The following is a 19,008-nucleotide window of genomic DNA, read 5'->3' as shown; positions in this document are numbered from 1 at the left end:
TCGCAGCACCATTCAGGTTTGGCCCAGCTGTCCCTCCTCATGATGAAGGAGCTGCTGGGTGAAATTGGAGTGAGTGGCTTGTGACATGTTACATAGGGTCACAGTGCCATGTCATAATGCCCAGCCCTCCAGGACAGGAGCAACCATCAGGTCAGTGCAGGGTGGGGTCGGTCTCCAGTGCCATGTGAAAATTTGTGTTGTACACCTCCTTTTGTCAATGCATAAAATGCGTGAAAAGGCACCAGACATACACCTAAAGGCTGCAGTTGCCCCTCTTGACCTATTAGCTCTGCCACTAATCTTGCTGTTTGTCATTCAAATATGTTACTCAAAACATCTGCCAATGCAGCGTCACAAAATTTGTCTTTCTGCAATGTTATGTGTTTCTTTAATATTTCCTTTTATGGCCCAAATTTTCAGGAGACCTCCCTATGTGAAGACACTTCCTTTTTTAAATGGAAAATCAGGATTTTCCTGTGTGCAATAGATAATTGTGCATGCAGATGCACTGGTATGTAGACTTGTATGTTTGTGTCTGATCTCTTCTGTAAAAAAGTAAAAATTTCTTGCAGATCTTCTCCTTCCATATACATTTTTTGTTCGGTAATTTAATTAGAGCTTTCTCATATAGTACAGTATGAGAACTGAACCACAGTAGTTCAGTGTTTTCTTTCTACTGTTGTCATGAACATTTTCTAAAGGGCCTAGAGAATGGCCAGTGATAATAAGCTGTGACTTTTGAAAATGTTCTCAATGGTTCTTAATGTTCTTAAATGGTTCTGTTGAAACATTGGCCTTTGGTTAGCTTTTACAATGAGAACTAAATGTTTATATTAATTGCTGATGCAAAATGTTACAAAGTATGTTTCATTGGTATGGTTAAAAATCAGTGTCTATGCTTTTTAAGAAAGTTGTAAAGAAAGGTATTGTTGATATCAGATTGCATATAGCTCCCTGCTAGTGTTGTGTAGATCTGCTGTGTGTCATCTGGGAGCGACTTTTCTTCTTCTTGCTACTTAAGCAATGCCTAAAGTGACTGATATTTCACAATATGCAGTATGCACCAAACAAAACAGAATCCCAGGCCATGAAGCCACTTCCATTCTAAAGGTATGTCTACAAGGGATACAAACCTGTGCGTGGCTCAGGTCAGCCGTTTCAGGATTGCAGACTCAAAAATTGATGTGCAGATGTTCGGGCTTGGGCTGGAGCCCAAGCGCTGGGACCCCACGAGGGTGAAGGGTCCCAGAGCTCAGGCTCCAGCCCAAGCATCTACACAGCAATTTTTAGCTCTGTGAGCCAGAATCAGCTGACCTGGGCCAGCCGCAGTTGTGCTGCGGGGCTTTTATCCTCATGGAGATGTTACCTAAGGGACTTATGAATAACATACATCACACATGTGCCGACTTTCCAAAGTGCCAGAGGGTGCTCGACCCTCGGCTCTGACCCAGGCCCCGCCCCCACCCCGCTCCACCTCTTCCCACCCTGTCCCACCCTCTCCCCCTAGTGCGCCACGTCCTCCCTCCTCCCCCCTCCCCCCAGCCTCCTGCTATGACACAGCTGTTTGCGGCGGGCGGGGTGGGCGGCGCGGGAAGGGCGGGGGAGGCACTGATCCACGGGGCTCACCAGCAGGCAGGAGGTGCTGGGGAAGTGGAGGGGGAGCTCATGATGGGGGGCTGCCAGTGGCTGCTCAGCATCCACCATTTTTCCTCCAGGGGCGCTCCAGCCCCGGAGCACCCACGAGTCGGCGCCTACGATACACCACAAAATAATATGGAGAAATATGGGGTCAGATTGTGATGCTGTAACTTACCTTATGTACCTTATACCACAAGTGGTCCCACTGAAGTAAACGTGGATATTTGTGCAGTGAGGAACCATTCAGTCTGAGTAAGGGCATTATAATCCACAATAAGATGAAATATTGAAATAATGAAAATTGAAATAATGAAATAATAGTCCACAATAAAATGAAAATATTGGGATAATCTAATGTTTTTATCCTTCATTTCCTGAAACGTTGATAATTCTAAAAAATAAGAATATCACTCAGATTAGAATCCAGATGATAAGGTCCAAGCCAATCCTTGGTCCTATCAAGGTGGGGAACACAATATACGCCCTAACTCAGCAAGTCACTTAAGATCATGCCTAACTTTAAGTATGTCAATAGTTTCATCAACTTCAATGGGACTACATGAATGTTTAAAATTAGGCATAAAGTCTTTGGGGCATGGCCTGTATTTTTTGTTCTGTGTTTAATGGGACTAGCACAATGGGACCCTGGTCCATGACTAGGGGTGGTAGGTGCTACCACAATACAAACAACAATATGCTTACATGCCTCACTGAATTGGGGTCTTACTTTTCTACCCTAGGAAGCTGATGGATTCCACTGTGTTTCAGACCCTCCAAAAGATGTCACAGTTCAGCCCTTAATAATTCTTCAACTCCATCTTAAATCATCCTAAATTGTTCCTACAAGTCCTTCCCTTAAAATTAATCCAGAATCTAAGAGCCATACAGCACACACAGCTACCTTTTTATTTGTTGTTATAGAAGCATGTGTATGGTTAATGCCTTCTCTTTGTGATCTGCATTGGTTGTAACTAACCAGTGTTCTTGGTATAAAATTTTGGTTATGGTACATATAGCCCTTAATTATCTAGGCCTACGGTATTTTAATACTTGTCCCTTATCTCGTTTGTCTTGAAGGAAAATAAGGGGAGGGACATTACCTAAAGAACCTGTAATTCAAATGAGTTTGGATGGCTTTGTCTTTGGAAAGGAGCCTCAGATGGAGATCAATCAGGCCAAGGGAGGGTCTTGTAGGTTTAGGGATCTTGTCTATGACACTTCCTTTTCAGAGTTCCTCTGTGGCTGTCATCAAAATTAGCTGTAAGGCCTTTCTACTCGGGTCAGTGCATGTTTTCTACATAAATAAGAGCACTAAGAAAACGTGGGAGCAGTAGGGTAAACAGCAGAAGGAAATATTTTATTAAAGTAAGCAGCATGGAACATATGTCCGTATACAAATGTCTCTGGATCTCTGGGCCTGGTCTCCATGGATCCCAGGTCCTATGAGTCAGGAGCCTACAACATCTTTACCACCTAGCAGAAGGTTAATCTGAAGCTCTGTGAAGTGAACCATGTAGAGTTTCCAGGGTCCTCTGTCCCCCCAGATCCCACAACAGGATAAGGCAGCCCAAAGAAAGCAAAAAATTAAAACAACCTTACAATTTCAGCCTAGTAATGGAAACAGAAAAGCATGGACTGGTACCTAGGGTAATGGCAGGTAGATAATATGAAAAATACTTCTGAGACTCTGATGGGAGGGAAGCTGCACTGTTGGCTAGCACTGAAATACAGGAATATGGCAATGATTTCAAAGTTCTGTGGAGACAAGCGACAATGAGGACAACAGAAGAAAAATATTAAAATGAAAGAACTGAGTATAAGCACGATGTGTAAATTGCTTTTTAAACTGTGTGGGCACTTGGCAGTGATGGTCCTGAAGCAGATACCTAATGGTCCAAGTCCAATGGTCCAAATCTCCAAGTCCTTGATCAGAATAAATTATAGGGCAGTTTATACACAAGCACATGCTAAACATTTAGCTCTATTTTCCCCCTTCCCTGCTATGTGATAGAAACAATAATTGCAGTATAGAAGGAGAGCAAATTCACAGCAAGTTCTAGCAAGAGATTACCATTTTCAGGAATAATTAATTTAGTGTCCATACTCAGGGAGACACACAATCTTGTCAATAACATCTTTGCAACACAGTGAATTAGGGGATTCTCTGGAAGGGCCTGTTCTAGCACATTCATTATTAAAATTTATGACTCATCAGACATGGTATAGTACAAAATATACAAGAAATGTGGTGACTTGCTTGTGACTTTATTGGAAGTAATTGCGTACTGCAGCATGGGAAAAATCTGTGCTATGGCTTAAAAGGGCTTGATCCTACAAATTGTTAAGTAACCTTCACTTTGTTTGACAGGGTTAGGAAGTAAGACTATGGTAAATGATTCAATAACTATCCATTACAAGGTTTCTTGTACTTTTTTCTGGAGCATCTGCTATTGGCCACTGTCAAAGGCAGTATACTAGACTAGATGGACCACTGATCTCTGATCTGGTGTGATGGTTACTTTGTTCCAATTGAATCCAAACCTTCAGAAATGAAACAGTGAATTAATCTGTTGCCCTAATCTAGAGCCCTAACCAATGGATATCTGGCTTTATTGTATTTTTTGACTTAGAGTAAAGCAAAATGTTTCCACATGCTACAGGGATTCCAGAGATTCTGTTTTAGGCATTTTTCACCAATGCACATACAAATTTGATGGCAATATTTTAGATTTTGTCTCTGAATTTCAAAAAGACCTCAAAGTTGGCCTCAACTTTGCACCTGCATTTTTCTGCTTGCAAATAATTGCAGCTGTACTTCACAGCACTCAGTTGTCCAACCACCTGAGTTGCAAATGCTGTCAGGTAGATAGACATCACTATGCTATAAAATAAGCCCACAATTACTTTAGTCTTCAAAACTGCCTCCAATTATGTACTGCTATAAAAGTCTACACCAAATATCAGAGATATTTTCTGAAAGAGAAGGGGTTTAATGCACAAATGCTCACCCTAAAGGAAAATAAACTATATTAAATAAAATTCTTAAACAATTTTATAAGATCTTCATGTTGATCATATAATGGGCATGCTCTTATACAAAAGCTACTCACGCAGTTGTAATGATACAGAAGCACCCAGGGCCGCCGAGAGCGGGTTCAGGCCCCGGTGAAAAAAATTTTCGGGCCCCCCAGCAAGGGCAGACCAGCTAAACAGGGCCGACGAGAGGTGGGGGAAGCTGGACCCAGAATTTTTTCGGGCCCCCCAAGGAAGGGCGGTCCAGCTAAACAGGGCCGACAAGAGGGTGGAAGCCGGACCCCGGTAATTTGTATCGGCTTCCCCCCCCCTCTCGTTGGCCCTGGAAGCACCAAAGACTATACTGACATTCTGCACCATAATCTTAGTTTGAATATCACCTAAAGGCAGTATATTTTCACATCTTAATTACTCTGAGCAAAAAAGAAAACAATACCTCTCAGTGACTGGAAACAGTGTTTGCCTTTTGTATGAAAAGAAGAAAAATGGATTTGCTGTTCCGGAACCTATAGACTTAGCCCATATTAATCTTACAAGAGTATAATGGGGATATTAAAAGGAAGAAGGCATGAAAAAAAGATAAATCAAGGAAACTTGTCAGTTAAAATTTTAAGAGAATCTAAGTCACTGACAAAGTTCTCAGTCTGTTTGTTCTGTACTTTAAATTCACTAAATCTTGTCAAACCAGCCTTCAACACACTTCTACACAGCTTTATCTTATCTGTTGTCTTCTCTAAAATATCACATTTTAAAATGACTTTTTGCCTCCGATTCTAGAAAAAAATATAAGAAATAGCCTAAATAAAATGGCAAGCTTTAAATGAAAATCAGAGGGACATTTTTAAAAATTTGCAGTGTTCATGAAAAGAAGTCCTTTTTACTGTCAATCAGCTGATTAACAGAAGTAGTTTATAAAATCTCCCACAAAGCTAAATGGTTATCCTGGATTTATTCTATTCTATCTAGGAGTTTTGAAGCTGCCCTTCACCATAGTAGATGAGCATTTTATCTAAGAAAATTGGCAAGACCCACATTAAATGTGATTCAGCAGTTTTTCTAATGCTAAGTCAAGCAGTACTAGAAACAAGGGAATAGGAAGCATAGTCTGACAGTTAAAGTGCAAGAACTTCTGGGCTCTGTTCTTGGCTCTGCTCGTGATTCAGTTTGTGATCTGTGGCAAGACACTTGTTCTTCACTCAGGTATGTTTAAAGTAGAAATTATATTGTTCCCATTATTTTAATATAATCAAAGTAGGAAGTGGCTTCTCCATTTTAAACAGTCATCAGTTCAGGGTAGTAACCTATTTAAATAGCAATCACACATAATACATATATATTATCTAAATATATGTAATTTGTAGCTCTCATAAGAGCTAAATCCTCCCCAGACTCCAATGTTTCAGTCAGAGCTAAAGAGGTTTTAATTAATTGTGCTCAGTCCAAAAGAGAAACACTTGATTCCTGCAAAAGATTTTAAAAGGTAGGGAAGGCAGCAGCATGTTGGGGGTTGACTGAATAGAGGAGAGAGCATAGTATTGGATTTCATGGGCAGAGAGAGCTAGGAATCATGATCAAGGGATTTTTTCCTGAAATGAAACTTTCACTAGTCTTAAAATATCTGAAGCCCTCTTGTATTTATCCGTGATAGAAGGTTATTGTCCATACGGATACAGAAATACAAGAGAGTATTCCACAACAGGTTACATCAAGGAAAATATTTCCCCAAAAAGTAATATCACAGCAATGTCAGATCTCTCTGTTCCACTCTACCTAGGCTCTTCTGCACCCATTTCAGGCTGGGCGCCCTTAGTAGGTAATACTTCTACACTCACCAGCACAGAGGCTATGTATGAAACAATGAAAGTAGGGCTGTCAATTAATCACAGTTAATGCAAGAGATAAATGCAAAACAAATTGACTAGATTAAAAAAATAGTCATGATTAATTGCAGTTTTAAATGTACTGTTAAACAATAATAGAATATCAATTTAAATGCATTATAAATATTTTTGGATGTTTTTCTACATTTTCAAATATTGATTTCAATTACAACCCAAAATACAAAATTTACAGTGCTCACTTTATATTATTATTGATTACGTTTGCACTGTAAAAAAGATAAAAGAAATAGTATTTTTCAATTCACATCATACAAGTCCACTCACTCCTATTTCTTGTTCAGCCAATTGCTAAGACGAACAAGTTTATTTATACTTATGGGAGATAATGCCGCTTGCTTCTTATTTACAATGTCAGCTGAAAGTGAGAACAGGCATTCGCGTGGCACTGTTGTAGCCAGCATTGCGAGATATTTATGTGCTAGATATTCTACACATTCATATGCCCCTTCATCCTTCAACTTATAGGCTCTAAAGTTTTACATTGTTTTGTTTTTGAGTGCAGTTATGTAAAAAAAAAATCCTACATTTGTAAATTGTACTTTCACAATAAAGAGATTGCACTACAGAATCTTCAGTGGAATGAAACCAGTAGCATACAGGACCCTTGAGGAGAGTTCTTACCACAGAGGATGCACTGCTTGCTGGGAGATCAGAGCCCTATTCTCATCTCAATTCAGTTCCACTATCCAACCAATTCCGAGCTTGTGTACAGTTATGAAGACACACAAAGTCTTACTGGAAGAGTACTAGGTAGAAAGCTTATGCAGATACTCTCTCTGTAGCCATATTTCCACTTGTTCACCAACAGATGAAGGACTTCCCTAAGGACTTCAGGCTACAGCACTTACATCTAGAGTTTGCATATGTAGTGCCTACCTGCCTTTACCAAGTTGGGACTGATACTGGACACACACAGTAAAAAAAATAAATGACAGCAACTGCCCCAAAGAGTGACATGCACGCCACCTGCCACAAAAATCTGCCAATACCATGCATACTCTGATCGTCTTGTAACTCATTATCCATTGTGTCCTAAAAGTTTAAAAAACTATTTCCACTTGGTGTCAAGTATCAGGGGTTAGCTGTGTTAGTCTGTATCCACAAAACAACGAGGGGTCCGGTGGCACCTTAAAGACTAACAGATTTATTTGGGCATAAGCTTTCATGGGTAAAAAAAACCACTTCTTCAGATGCATGGAGTGAAAATTACAGATGCAGGCATTATTATACTGACACATGAAGAGAAGGGAGTTACCTTTCCAGTGTTGATAGGGCCAATTCAATCAGGGTGGATGTTGTCCACTCCCAATAATTGATGAGGAGGTGTCAATGCCAGGAGAGGGAAAGTTGCTTTTGTAGTGAGGCAGCCACTCCCAGTCCCTATTCAAGCCCAAATTAATGGTGTTAAATTTGCAAATGAATTTTGCAATGACTCCTCGTTATTTCCATTTGGTCATCCCAAATGTCTGAAGCTTCATCACAGATGCCAAATTAATGTTTATATATAATATATTTCACAGTTCATTCACACTGCTATCTACTATTGAACTTTTGAATTTTCACAGTGCTAATCTTAAACATACGCATAGTGTTTCCCTCTCCGCAGCATGAATCATGGAGGATCAGAATTATAGGTCAGAAGCTGTCTAAATACAACAACTGTTTCATTAAACCATATTTCACATAGATTGTTTCAAATCCACTTAACACTTCTTAATGGTAATATTTGCATCGTTTCTTTATAGCAACAGATACATACAGAAACATACACTGCCAGCCAGTTCCCTATCAGCTCCACATCAGACAGTAATAATCAGGGTCAGAGTAGATAGCAAGAAAGATCACAGGAGAGCCAGATTTAACTAAAATTGTCTCTGGACTTTCTGACTTATTTACCATGATTTTGTTCATCCAAACCAGCAAAGCCTGGATGAAGTTTAATAGTCTGTAATCTCCACATAAACAGAGCAATTATTAGGACTCTTGTTCTGACTTCTTCTCACCCTTATTTCATCCTCCCACAGCACTAGCCCAGACCCATTTTAAGGTTCTGGCCCAGATTCACAACGGGACTTAGGTACTCAAAGAGGCAGTAGGTGCCTAAGTCAAATATGTGGCTACCAATGGCATCCACAAAACCCCTGTTCAACTACTGCCTAAATTTCCACTGTTAAAGCCCCTGAGGAGTCTACATTTTGGTGGCTGGGCATGCATATAGCCACCTCTTTCTTGACACTCAGCAGCTCAGCAACAAACTCACCCCCAAATCTTGGCGAGATTCTCAAAATAGGCATTCCCCCAACTATCTTGTCTTCGGGGCATGTTCAGAGCACATCTAAATCTACACCACAGATGCCAGAGGAGGTGGCACTGGCCCCTCCCTTATAACTTTTAGCCCAGTTGTTGGAGTACTCACCCAAGATATGGGATACTCCTTTCATTGGCTCCTGCCATTGGGTAGCTTAGGCACCTGCCCACTCAGCTTGCTGGCTTTTGTGAAACCCACCCTTAGGCACCTAACAACAATGCATTGTCTTGGGTTGTGAATTCCACTAAGCAGTAGGGCACCTGCAGCTGCTTAGTTCAGCTCAGAGAATTTAAAAGCCCCTGCAGCATTTAATATTGCAGTTCTGCTACCACTGCCCCTGTGCTGCCTGACTTGGCATGGTTTCCTCTTATGGGTACAACTGGGGCGGGGGAAGGTAGGATGCTACTCCATATAGCAGCAAGTGACCTGTACATTCTTTTACGCTACTCCATCTAAGATTTGAAATAATTTGGGTGTGTGAAACAGACTTCACTGAAGCAATTCTCAGATGTTAGAAGATGAATGCTGGGAATGTTTTGCAAAGCATCCCTTTTTGGATAAATTACATCCTTTCCAGGTCCACTATTGGGAATGCTCTGAGGATGTGGGCGATGCAGATAAACACATCTAAAGGTCTGGAAAATCCCAAGGGTCACCTTTTATAATCTCTTTACTTTGGCAATGTTGCATTCCATTTCTTTGACTGTAAATCATTTTAATAAAATCCATTACCCACTTGTTGTAATTAATAAATTATTTCTTTGGAGCCAGAAATAATTCACTTTGCTGACCCATTAACATCAATGGGTTCTGGGCTGGAAAATTCCAACTCCATGCAAAAAAAAGTTCTACACATTTTAGGGCCAAATTGTGTCATTACACCAGGTAGTCCAATAAAGGGTGCACACAAATTATGCAAATGTGTTACTGCATGCACATAATATGGCTGGCCCACACATATCCCACTCCTTTGCGCAGATTAAGCCTGTTGAAAACAAAGTGTGTGTGTGTGTGTGTGTGTGTGTGTGTGTGTGTGTGTGTGAGAGAGAGAGAGAGAGAGAGAGAGAGAGAATATTTGCCATTTATGGCTCTGGGGATGTACATACACATAGATCTATTTACTGACTTGTAAAATGGTGATTATTAAACTGATTACTCTGCACTGGACAACTGGTAATTATACTTGCTAATGCTCTGCACCAGGCATCTACAATCTGACCAGCAGTACAGTTCTGATCAATTATACTATTCATCCCTAAAATGCAGTGAAAGACAAGCAATGCAGCAGACTGGACTTCAGATGTGTATTTGGTCTCTTAGTCTCCTGATTCCCAGTGTCTGCAAGGATTGTGAAGGAGTAAGCTGAACTTTGAGGAAGGGAGCGTCTTGTTTTGCTCTGACACAGTTCCTTCCAGCTTGACCTGGAAGAGGCACAAAAATAACCTGAAGGCAGTTCAGTCTGACAGCTTTCCTCAGCTGGAGGGAGAGAGCAAACTGGACCCTGGCTTTTGAAGGATGATAAAAGAACAAGAATGGAGTGTATCTCAGAAGACCACTCCTTAACCCTAACGTCCCTAAAAGAGAAAATGAAGAATTACTCTCTTACCTCCATTCATTCAAAGGGTTTAGAACATTTGCTTATTATCTTACTCATGTTTTCCCCCAAGCTTTTATAGTTGTAGCACTTTACTGCTGTTTAGCATCTTCTCATTTTTGTAATAAATATCTGGGGAAATACACTGTATGTTCTACAATGATTTAATGGACTGCAAGATATGGGGCTTGTTTTTTCCACAGCAAATTCTTTCATCGCTTAAATACAGACTTTCATTAAGTAACCTCACTTGAGCAGACTAATTGGCATTAAAATTATACATCTCAGTGTTTAGCTCTATTTGAATAAACTTGAACATTTTCAGTGTCAATTAAGTGTGCATCGGGAGTTACAGTTCCATTACACAAAATGTAAATTTCCCTCAAAAGGAATTCTAAATAACAGGTTACCACTTCACACTGTGCAGAAAGATAATTTGGTAAACCTTTGGAATCAAAAGGCCAGTGTCCTTAACAAATCAAAATTAAGCTGAAGAAAGAAATTCACATGGGCACACTCAGTCTTCCCTCATTAATAGTCAGTTTGTTAGACTATGTCTGATTAGCAAATTCTTTTCTAATAGGAACCAAGAGCATTGTACGAGAGCTACAAAAGAGAAGATCTGATTCTAATCATTCACTCAAAACAAACAAACAAACTCAGGCCCAGATTTTCAAGTGCTTTAGCACCCAAAATTGGAGCCAGGTTTTCAAAAGAGCTCAGCTTCCATTTAGGTACCTAAATAAAGTCAGATTTTCAAAGTACTCAGCAGCTCCTATTGTGACACAGCCAGGTTTCAAAAGATGCGATATGATGCACTGAGCTCTTTTGAAAATCTGGCCCTACATCTCCACCCTGATGAAATGCTTGAATTTTCAAAAGGTAAACACAAATGGAAAATGTTACCTACAGCAATCCTGATCCTGCAGACTTGTGTGAGTAACCTCACTGAATCAGGGTGGCTATCTCCAGGTAGAGGCAACTCAAGGGAATGAAGGATCAGGCCCAGTGAATACAAGAAGTGGGTAAGGATGACACTCTGGTTCCTATTCTGCACTCAGATTCAAGAGCCCCAAACCCTACTGGAGTTGGTACTAGGTGCAAACTTGTACCTGAGTGCAGAACTACTCCCAAAGCATTTGCAAAAGATTTCCTCTTATTGCAAAGAAACAAAATCCCCATTTTAAACAGGAAAGGAATTAAATATCAATGTGACTCTCTCACCAATAAATTTTGACTGGAAAGGAATGAATTCTACAATTAGAACCGAATGCTGCTATGACAAAATGTGCACACAGCTGCCTTCTTCAATGGTCCTGGGCAGCGGGTGGCCTTTAAATAATACTTAGTACTGTACTGAATCACTCTTCAGCTCTTTCAGGCTTACACTTTTACACTGAATGGACTAAGTGCTGAGGGATACTGAACATCTGCAACTTCTATTGAAAGTACTCAGCGGGTGCTTAGCATCTCTCTGGATTTGTCCCAATACAGGCTTTGAGTTGAGAGTTCTAAATGACTGCTCTAGTGTTTGCAATCAAACACATTTAAGATACTTTATTGTCTCTTAAAGTATGTAAATGACCTTGACACTTCACTCATCCACAGTAATCCTACTGAATTATTACATGCATGATCAGAAACTAACATACCACACCAAAGATCAGGGGCTCTGCTTTCAGGGAGTTTTTAATTTTTCAGCCACTGGGTGCTGCTGTGGTTAGAGGAAAACTGAAAATTCAGAGCTATTAATAAATAAGTAAATAAATAAAATCAGTGATTATTTTATGACATGAATAATTGTGTAGTTCAGTGTTTTTTCCCTACTCCTCCCCCACCCCCTTTTAACTATACAGTCTCTCTCTTTACAATTTATCCAGCTCTGGAATGGCAGGTGGTTTCCATCAGGCTCTGCTTAGTGTGCAATGTAACAGATGTTGTTTGACAGGCTCAGGCTGATGTCATTGAAGCTGATTTGGTTCTTAAACCCTAATACTTGCTTGTTTATTCAACTTCCATCACACTATAAAATATGTTGAGTATCCTCATCTTTAAACTTATTTTCAGTTTACAAGATAATAGAAATTAGCATGCAATTGAAGTTAATTGAGACTAAAAAACAAACAGCATTTTCAAAGACACTGTTTTCTTAGTGGGACAGAGAATTAAAGTAAGTGACCTATTGTTATTGCTCATCTCCTGCTAGTTCCAATTTTCACATACATTAAATGAAAGTTCTGTAATATGGCTCCAGCCCTTTCTTTATGCAGTCATGGAATTCTGAATCCCCGATCTGAGAATCTGGTGCATATCTGTGGATACATGCTCTTGCTTAAACAAAGGGGGAATGGCATCTAACTAAAAAAGGGACAAAAATCTAAACATAGGAGAACCCTGACAAAGAGAATAGGTTACCCATATGTTGCTCTCAAAGGTTAAAACAAATGGGAAATATTAATGTACAATTCTAAGGAGCCAGAGCAAATTCCTCTGTGTTTTCCATATACAGTATTGACAAGTCAGAAGAAACTCTCTCACTTGAAGTGGAATCTTACATGCTTACCCCTCACGCAAACCTGTATAGCCAAACCACAAGTCAGACAATTAGACACACATTTTTTCACTTGTGCATGTAAGTTTGAAAATCTAGCCCTAGAAGTTGGCACTTGTGAGCAAAAGCACCTACTATTTCTATCAACCCAATTGCAAATGAAGATAAATCTCTATTAGTATAAATACTTTTTATAAATAAACCTATGCAAGGAGAGTTTAGCATGGGGACTCAGCTGTGAAGAGCCAAGAATCATAGAATCATAGAATCATAGAATATCAGGGTTGGAAGGGACCTCAGGAGGTCATCTAGTCCAACCCCCTGCTCAAAGCAGGACCAAAGATAACTAGCCAATTCCCTACTGTCTCAGTATGAATTAGGAGGCCTCCCCTGTTGTACCCTCCTCCTTGTGTTTCCTCCCAGTATCCCACTCCCCCACTTCCTTCTGGGCTTAGGTCTCCATCCCCCGGCGAACCTAGTTTAAAGCCCTCCTCACTAGGTTAGCAAGCCTGCCTGCGAAGATGCTCTTCCCTCTCTTCATTAGGTGGATTCCATCGCTTCCTAGCAATCCTTCTTCTTGGGAACCTGAGAAAACTCATTTTAAAAAAATGTTTAAAAGGGGGTTGGGTACAAGTAGGATTCCGCCTTTCAGAGATGGAGGGTAAGTAATTCACAGTCCTCGCAAAGAAGACCAAAAGCTGTTTTATTTGCAGGAAATTGTCCATGTAATAGATCTCTGTTCCCTCCCACTACCCTCTGCATTTGGGAGACTCTTCCAGATGATTTTAGAGCAGTGTGTTCTACCATTTTCCATTTAACATCCAACCCGGAGGATGCGGACTGAAAAATTGTTGCCGAGAGTGAAAAATTTTCCAAGTCCCCGCTTGGGCACCAGGTGAACCCAGAGGAAGCGGGCTGAAAATTTTTTGCCGAATCTGAAAAATATTTGACAAGTCCGAAAAATTTTCCAAGTCCCCGCTCGGCCACAGGTCAATCCGGAGGAAGCAGGCTGAAAATTTTTTTCTGAGTCCGAAGAATTTTCCAAGGCCCATCTCGGCCAGCAGGTGAACCTGGAGTAAGCAGGCTGAAAATTTTTTGCTGATTCTGAAAAATATTTGTCAAGTCCAAAATATTTTCCAAGTCCCCGCTTGGCCACCAGGTCAACCTGGAGGAAGCGGGCTGAAAAATTTTTGCCGACTCAGAAAAATTTTTGCCGACTCCAAATTATTTTTGCCAAGTTGGAAAAGTTTGGAAATTTCGAAAAGGCTGAAAATTTTTGACGAGTCCGAGGAAGCGGGCTGAAAATTTTTTGCCGAGTGCGAAAAATTTTCCAAATCCCCGCTCGGCCACCATAGAATCATAGAATATCAGGGTTGGAAGGGACCTCAAGAGGTCATCTAGTCCAACCCCCTGCTCAAAGCAGGACCAATTCCCAACTAAATCATCCCAGCCAGGGCTTTGTCAAGCTGGGCCTTAAAAACCTCCAAGGAAGGAGACTCCACCACCTCCCTAGGTAACGCATTCCAGTGCTTTACCACCCTCCGGGCTGAAAGCGGGCTGAAAATTTTAACCGAAGTCCAAAACATTTGTGCCGAGTCCTAAAAATGTTTGCCGAGTGGGGACCTGGTGGCCGAGCGGGGACTTGGAAAACTTTTCCAACTTGGCAAAATTTTTGCTGAGTCCGAATAATTGTTGCCGAGGCTGAAATATTTTCAAACCGGAAGGGGGCTGAAAATATTTTGCTGAGTCTGAAAAATTTTACATGTCCCCGCTCGGCAACCTGATCAACCCGGAGGAAGTGGGCTGAAAAATTTTTGCTGAGTCCAAAAATTTTTGCTGAGTCCGAATAATATTTGCCGAGTCCAAAAAATTTTCCAAGTCCCCGCTCGGCCACCAAGTGAACTGAGAGGAAGCGGGCTGAAAAATTATTGTTGAGTCCGAAACATTTTTGCCGAGTGCAAAAAATTTTCCAAGGCCCCACTTGGCCACCAGGTCTACCTGGAGCAAGCGGACTGAAATTTTTTTGCCGAGTCCGAAAAATTATTGCCGCATCCTAAATATTTTCCAAGTCCCCGCTCGGCCACCAGGTCAACCCGGAGGTAATGGGCTGAAAAACTTTTGCTGACTCTTTGAAAATTTTTGCCAAGTCCAAATAATTATTGCCGAGTCCGAAATTTTTTTGCCAAGTGTGAAAAATTTTCCAAGTCCCCGCTCGGCCACCAGGTCAACCCGTAGGAAGCGGGCTGAAAATTTTTTGCTGCGTCCAAAACATTTTCTAATTCCCCGCTGGAACACCAGGTCAACCCGCAGGAAGCAGGCTGAAAATTTTTTGCTGCATCAGAAACATTTTCTAATTCCCCGCTCGGCCACCAGGTCAACCTGGAGGTAACGGTCTGAAAAACTTTTGCTGACTCCGAAAAATTTTGCTGAGTCCAAATAATTATTGCCGAGTCCGAAATTTTTTTGCAGAGTGCAAACTATTTTCCAGCCACCAGGTCAACCTGGAGCAAACAGGCTGAAAATTTTTTGCCAAGTCCGAAAATTTTTTGCCGAGTGCGAAATATTTTCCGAGTCCCCGCTCGGCCACCAGGTCAACCCGGAGGAAGCGGGCTGAAAAATTTTTGCTGAATCCGAAAAATTTTTGCCGAGTGCAAAAAATTTCCCAAATCCCCACTTCCCCACCAGGTCAACCTGGAGGAAGCATGCTAAAAATTTTTTGCCTACTCCAAAAAATGTTGCTGAGTCCAAGTAATAATTGCCGAGTCCTAAAATTTTTTGCCGAGTGCGAAATATTTTCCAAGTCCCCGCTCGGCCACCAGGGCAACCCGGAGGAAGCAGGCTGAAAATTTTTTGCTGAGTCCGAAAAATTTTTGCCGAGTGCGAACAATTTTTGCCAAGTTGGAAAAATATTCCAAGTCCCCGCTTAGCCCCCAGATCAACCCGGAGCTTGCGGTTTGAAATTTTTTTGACAAATCTGAAAAATCTTTTGCCGAGTCCAAAAAATTTTCCAAATCCCCGCTTGGCCATCAGGTCAACCTGGAGGAAGGGTGCTAAAAATTTTTTGCCGACTCCGAAAAATTTTGCCAAGTCCGAGTAATTATTGCCGAGTCCGAAAAATTTTGCCGAGTCCGTATAATTATTGCCGAGTCTGAAAATGTTCTGCCGAGTGCGAAAATTTTTCCAAGTCCCTGCTCGGCCACCAGGTCAACCCGGAGGAAGCGGGATGAATATTTTTTGCTGACTCCGAAAAATTTTGCTGAGTCCGAATAATTATTGCCGAGTCCGAAAATTTTCTGCCGAGTGAGAAATTTTTTTTGCCAAGTCCAAACATTTTTGCCTAGTCCAAATAATATTTGCCAAGTCCGAAAAATTTTACAAGTCCCCGCTCGGCCACCAGGTCAATCCAGAGGAAGCGGGCTGAAAATTATTTGCCGCGTCCAAAACATTTTCTAATTCCCCACTGGGACACTAGGTCAACCCAGAGGAAGCAGGCTGAAAATTTTTTGCCACGTCCAAAATATTTGTGCCAAGTCCTGAAAATTTTTGCCGAGTCCAAAATACTTTCCAAGTCTCCTCTCCGCCACCAGGTCAACCCGGAGGTAGCGGGCTGAAAATATTTTGCCAAGTCGGAAAATTTTTGCCAAGACTGAAATATTTTCCAAGTCCCCGCTTGGCCAGAAGTTTAACCCCAAGTTTGGATCTGGTGTTTGAGAGTATGAAATCTGAACCTAGATATAAATTTGAATTTCACAGCATGTCACTAGTTCACTATAATGGACTGCACAAAAACCCCAAATTCGAACACACACAAGATTTGGGATGAGTGAAATCTGGATTCAGATCTGAACTTTGCAGCTCAGGCTCATCTTTAATCTGAAGTAGTTTTTGGAAATCTTCCTATTTATTACTATTTTGCATATTACAATAGCACCTAGATCTTGATTGGGGTCCCATAGTGCTAGGGACCACACATATATGTAGTAAAAGACAATCCCTGCCCCCAAAGAGTTTACTGTCTAAACAGGTAAGACAGATAAAAAGTGGGAGAGGAAAGCAGCATGCAGGTGTAAGGTGACCAGTCCAAAATCACATTGCAGGTCAGCAGCATACTTAGAAATAGATAAATGCAGGTCTTCTGAGCCCCAGTCCCTATCCACTGGATTACACTGCCTCAACTTGTGTTCCATATTGTCGTCTTTCTCTAAAGACAAACAAGAGAGTAGTGTGACAGGTAAGATCCAGGTCCTCCATGTCTTCTTGGCACAATCTCTCGTCACTCCAGATATCACTCCAGATATCTTCCACACCAGGAGTTCTGATTCTTGACATGTGAAATTGTGTTTCATCCTCTTGGCTATAGAAGAGCTTGTGCATGTCACTAATTTATTTTAGGATTTCATGGTAGGAACATCATCTGCAGATGTCAAAGTGATTGTAACCAACCAACCATCAGGAAGAAGTAGAGGCAGCAGCAACAGCAGGAATATTAGATGAGAACACAGCTTAATTTTTCTCTGTAGGCTCAGTAACCAGGAGCATTCAATCAGCTTTAGTTAATATGATTAATCGTGTTTATTACAGTAGTACCTACATCATGTTCATTCCAAGATTTTTTGTGGGGTGGGGGGTTACTGAAGAGGAATCAGACAAATGGAAATAAAAGTGATGGTAGATGGGACATTGAAAGGAAGGGGGTAAGGGAGACAGAGAAGGGGAGAAAAGGATAAGGTGTGTAGAGAAGCTGACGTTTAAAGACTCAGGGAGGTAGGAGGAGCAGGAAGAGGGTTGGCACAAACAATCAGTTAGCACAGGGGAAAGAAAGTCCAGTCAAAGTCCAGTGGAAAGTTCTCTGAATGTCCAAAGGAATGTAGCTTTGGCTTCTTCTGTTCTTACCGGCTGGCATCTCTGGCTGGCTCCCCTCAGCAGGTTCTCCCCAAGGTCACCTGGTGTGGAGTGAATCCCCTTCACATTTCTGGGGCCAGGTCTGCTGGGAGTGGTGTCCCTCATTTTACCACCTCTCACCAACTCCCTCACCTTAGCAAAGCAGTCGCTGCTTCTGCAGAATCTACTACTGACTGGAGCCTCATCTGGTGCATAGTGAAGAAAATCCTCAAAGAAAATTCATGCATCAGTTGAAAGCGTAGCTAAAAAGATGACCTACAAGCATTTCCTATAACAATGCTGTATATGCAACTAGGAACAACACATAGACAAGGAATTTGATCCTTCAGCAGTATCTGATCATATAATGTGATGAGAAATGTTGCATCCAGGACACCTGCCTACAGCCTCAAAGCAAAACATACACTTAGGCACACAAACATACACACAAAATAACACAATAGAGTCCTTGGAATAAGATGCCTTGTACTGCATAAGAGTGGTTTTAAATCTGACATTTCAGATTTTGTATGAGTTATGTATTTTAAGCTTTTAAAGTGTTTGATACGTTAAAAACTAACCATACTCAGATCTCCTGTGAAATACAGTGAGTGCTTTTTTTGTGTGTATTTCTAAGAGAACCCAGAAAAGATTGATTAATATAAACTGGACTTGGAAGCCACTTCTTGATTCCTTTCTGAACAGAGCCACAGACCATGTAATTCCATTTTGGTAACTGATGTATGTGTATACACTCATTCACACAGACACAGATCTTGACCGACAGCTAAGAAGCCCTCAGTGCAGGTCAGGAGAGCCAGTGTGAAAGCTGGTTTTAAGCCATCTTTGTACCCTCCCTCCTCTGATCATGGACCATTCCGGTACCAGTCCCTGGGGCAAGCTAGACCAAATCTGAAGGCCACTGTAAGTTGCTCTGGCTGCCTATGGCCTCTATGGAGCTTTTCTTGCAGCTAAAGGATTTCCAGGATGAAGAGACCATGGCCACACGCCATTTTTTTCTGATCACACCCCTGCAACAGCAATCGGGAGAAGAGGCCACACGGACCACTATGGAGGCTACACACTCTCCGACACTGGGGAA

The sequence above is a fragment of the Trachemys scripta genome, chromosome 13, assembly GCF_013100865.1.
Source record: "Trachemys scripta elegans isolate TJP31775 chromosome 13, CAS_Tse_1.0, whole genome shotgun sequence".
Lineage (NCBI taxonomy): Eukaryota > Metazoa > Chordata > Testudines > Emydidae > Trachemys > Trachemys scripta.
The sequence above is the reverse complement of the archived record's forward strand: the minus strand, read 5'-3'. Positions refer to the sequence as shown.